Source organism: Myotis davidii, unplaced genomic scaffold (genome assembly GCF_000327345.1).
Source record: "Myotis davidii unplaced genomic scaffold, ASM32734v1 scaffold216, whole genome shotgun sequence".
Taxonomy (NCBI): Eukaryota; Metazoa; Chordata; class Mammalia; order Chiroptera; family Vespertilionidae; genus Myotis; species Myotis davidii.
In genome coordinates this window covers 880,090-884,169 of record NW_006287277.1, presented here as the reverse complement: position 1 = coordinate 884,169, position 4,080 = coordinate 880,090, and the positions used below count along the sequence as shown (strand labels likewise).

Here is a 4,080-nt window from a genome sequence, read left to right as displayed (position 1 = left end):
CAGGTAGATAGACACCGATTTATACAGCCACCATTGCCTTATACTTTAAGGAAAGATTTCTATTTACAACATCACATTAATTCTTATAAAGTAACCTGACCCTAAATGACGTTTTAGCAACAAAGTAACTGTTAGAATTTCCAAAGTGGCAGAGATATTGAAGCAAAGAAGACAAAAAAAGGGAAAACACACACACACACACACACACACACACACACACACAAGGTAAATTGTGACAAAAGTATGCATTAATTTTGTGGATAGTATCCTCTCCCAAATTAAATAACCCTGCATAAAAATTTGCTGGAAAAATATTATAAAACTGAACACTGTACATTTACACGTGAGTCCAAGCCATTCTGAACGTGGCAGGAACCAACAGTTGGGTTACCTTTCCCACTCACTGATTTTTTCCTTTTGAGGGTCACAACTGGAGTCTGTGTCGTTTCACTGTGTGAGAGAGTTCACTGCCCTGGGAGAGACTATACTTCCATATCCCCGCATTGAGTTGGTTTATGTAACTACTACCTCCTTTGCCAGTTCTCTCCTCTGAGCTGTTGGAGGCCTTATTACCAATCACTGGAGAAGAAGGAAAGCCATTTTCGGTCGTGTCCCCCTCCCTGTGACCTCCAGACCCAGACATCCTCAGCCGGGAGGAACTGCCGTTGCTTGGTCCATTGGTCAGCCGACTGCAGTCTTTACCTGGGGCCTCTGCCTGTCCCACAGGCTCAGATGTAGTCCTGCTGGTACCTGGGGCTGGGGCTTGAGCCTGCTGCTGTTGGTACTGAGCCAACTGCTGGCGCGCCTCCTTCAGCTGCTGCTGTAGAACTAGAATGGTACTCTGCATACCCTCTAGTTCTTCCTCCAGCTGACTGACAAAGTCATTCAGTTCACTCCGGCTGCTTTTAAGCTCCTCACTGTATTTCTTCTGTAAAGCCAACTCTGCTTCAAGTTGTGCAATAAGTTCCCGGTTCACCTGCCTTCCAAGCTGCTGATTCTCCTGGAGAAGCCTTCGACATTTCACCATGACGTCTTTGCCGGTTTGGCTATCAGGAGTAAACTTCCAGGCACTCAGTTCATTCTGGGTTTGTTCCAGTTTGTCTTTAGTCTCGTCCAGCTCACCTCTCATTTTTAGGAAAAAGAAGTTGATCGCGGGGTCCACTGCTGTTGATGTCGGCTGGGGAGCGCTAGGCTGCTGGACCTGCTGGAGGTACTGGATTTGAGCAGTATACTCTTGGACCTCTTGCTCCTTGGTTGCTAGTCGCATGACAAGGATGTCTTTTCTGCGTGCAGACACTTCCTGTCGTTGCTTTAGTTTTTCTGCTGACTCCCTTAAGCCAGTTACATTAGAGTTCAGATCTGTGTACTTGTCCTCCAAAGCTTGCACATATGCTTCATACTCTTTCCATCTTAAAATCAACTCGTCTCGTGCCATAACTTTAAAGTCTGTCTCACTCAGTTGAACCTTTTTGGGAAGAGGTCCCTCGGTGGTCATCTTGAGTCCTCTCCAGACAGAGGTCCCACAAATACAGCCCAGTCACAGAGGCCGAGGCCGCGCTGCCGGATCGCCACCCAGGGCGGGTGAAACCGCCCACTCGATCGTGCAACCGCCGGTCTGGTCTGATTCTCCCCTTTATTTGTGGGTCTCGCATTCACAAAATGGCTCCGAGGGAGGAACCGAGGCACTGCCGTCCCACCCCCTTCTGGTTCTTCCTCCAGAGGAAGAACCCCACCCCACCCACCATCCTGTCCCCTGCAAACATTTTCGTTCAGTATGATTAGAAATGGCCTCTGGTATTGGTTAAATGATCAGAAAGTCCACACTGTTTATTGCTTACATGCAGGTGTGTGTAGACTGTTCAGGGAAGGAAAGGGAGTATATTTGCAGTGAACAGCAGTGTTCTGTCCATATTGCACAAGTTTTGCTGGTCCTTTTGAAAAGAAGCTAGTTGAGAACATGGCTATCTTTTCCATAGTTTGAAGGCTATCTTAATAAACACCTACAATGTCCTATTGTCAGCTGAATAAATCACATATTAGAAAGTGATGCATCAAATAAATTCTAGATTATTCATGATAGTAGAGACAAGGTTAACTTTTAGAGAAACCACTTAATCAAACATATTGAAGTAATAATCCAAACGAAAGTGTTTAGAGCCCTGAAACCATTTCAAGCCACATTTTATCCTATAAGTTAAAAAAATCGTTTTACAGTGTTATGAAAAATTATGAAATAACCAATATCCTTTCCATCATTTTCTACTGTAAATGATGATGGGAGACAAGATGGACCAAAGGTTAGGAACTAGAGAGTACTTTCCATTCTGGCTATACAATGCTATGGACATATGTAAATTTGATTATCATTAGTTCAATGAATGTTGAGAATAATGTATGTACTAAGTATTAGGTAACCATTTGGTTTGCTATTAAGCTAAACAAATGCAACAATTTAATATATAATTGATAAGGCTAGTTTAATTGTTTATAGCCATGATTCTTAGCTTTGGATTCATACTAGCAACACTTGGAAAGCTTTTAAAACCCTAAACCCAGGCCACATCCTAGACCAATTACATTAGAATATCCTGGGGCTGGGACTCAGATATCAGTATTTTTAAAGTTCACTGGGTGATTCTAATAAGTAGCTGAGTCTGGGAAACACTGCTTTATAGAATATCCGTTTACTCTTAAATTTAAGTGCATTAGGGACTCTAACAATCTTTAAGAGTCTATTTCTTTAAGAGTCTATAGGAACCATTTCTGTTATGTTTCTTTTGCTTTGAACAAAAGCAAATCATTTTAAAAGAATAATCTTATTTGCTTTCTTTTATTCCTCCTTTTATCTTTTGGCTCTTTGGTTTCTCTGCCACATTGATCAATATAGCATAATGTATGGCATTAGGTCATCCTAGGTTTGAATCCAGGTTGGGCTATTTGCTAGTTATCATTGACTGGCAATTTATTTAGCCTCTAAACTAGATCCCCCATCTATAGCAGTGATTCTCAACTGGAGATAATTTTATCCCCTAGGAGACAGTTAGCAATGTTGGAGACATTTTTGATCGTCACCACTCAGAGGTTGCTTTTGACATCTAGTGGGTAGAGGCCAGTAATGTTGCTAAACATCCTACAGTGCACAGAACAGTCTCCATAGCACACAATCATCTGGTGCCAAATGACACTAGTGCTGGGTTAAAGGAACCTTGATCAACAGTCTGACTGTATGTATTCATATTCTCATTCCTCTACTTCCTAGCTGTGTAACCTTGAGCAACTTATTATTTCAGCCTGAATCCATCTGAAAATGTAGCTATTATTAGCATTCACCTTGGAGTTGATGTGAGGTTTAAATGAGTTTATGCATGGGGAGCCTTAACACAGTGCCAGATAGCTATTTATCATCAAAATATGTCTCCCATTCTGGAGCATTTATAGCCTCTTGTTAGGGTCCTTGAGATCACATGTTTGACCCTACTCTCAACAATCTCAGTGTTAGTATTTCATAACTAGGTGATAGGAGGGGGATAGGGGTTGAAGGGTGGAGTTATCTTTGAAAATGCACCTGCTTTGGATTCTAAGAGGAAATTCAGAAGAGACAGCCCTACAGACACTGTTAATTTCCGTCTCCCACCTTTCATGTTCCTTTCCTGGTTTACTACTAGAGCTTAACACTTGTGCTCAGGTGGAGTGTTCAAATAAACAAGCTTGTATTGGTTCAAATAAAAAGTAAAAAATAGCCCAACCAATGTGGCTCAGTGGTTGAGCATTGACCTAGGAACCAGGAGGTCACAATTTGATTCCCAGTCAGGGCACATGCTCAGGTTGTGGTCTCCATCCCCAGTTGGGGGCATGCAGGAGGCAGCTAATCAATGATTCTCTCTCAACATTGATGTTTCTATCTCTTCCTCCCTCTCCCTTCCTCTCTGAAATCAATAAAAATATTTTTAAAAAGACAAAAATATTTTTATAAGTGCTTATTCTAAGGGAAGAGGGCTTAATAGCAATGAAAAGTTTATTAATAAACTTTTTATATTTATTATTAACATGGGGCTGTTAACTACAGGGGTGAAACTTGGG

At 41.8% G+C, this 4,080-nt stretch overlaps 1 pseudogene; it reads right to left on the bottom strand.

Moving 5' to 3' along the window:
- Positions 1 to 314: 314 nt before the first annotated feature.
- On the bottom strand, positions 315 to 1,571 carry LOC102760521 (annotated as a pseudogene).
- Between the last annotated feature and the right edge of the window lie 2,509 nt (positions 1,572 to 4,080).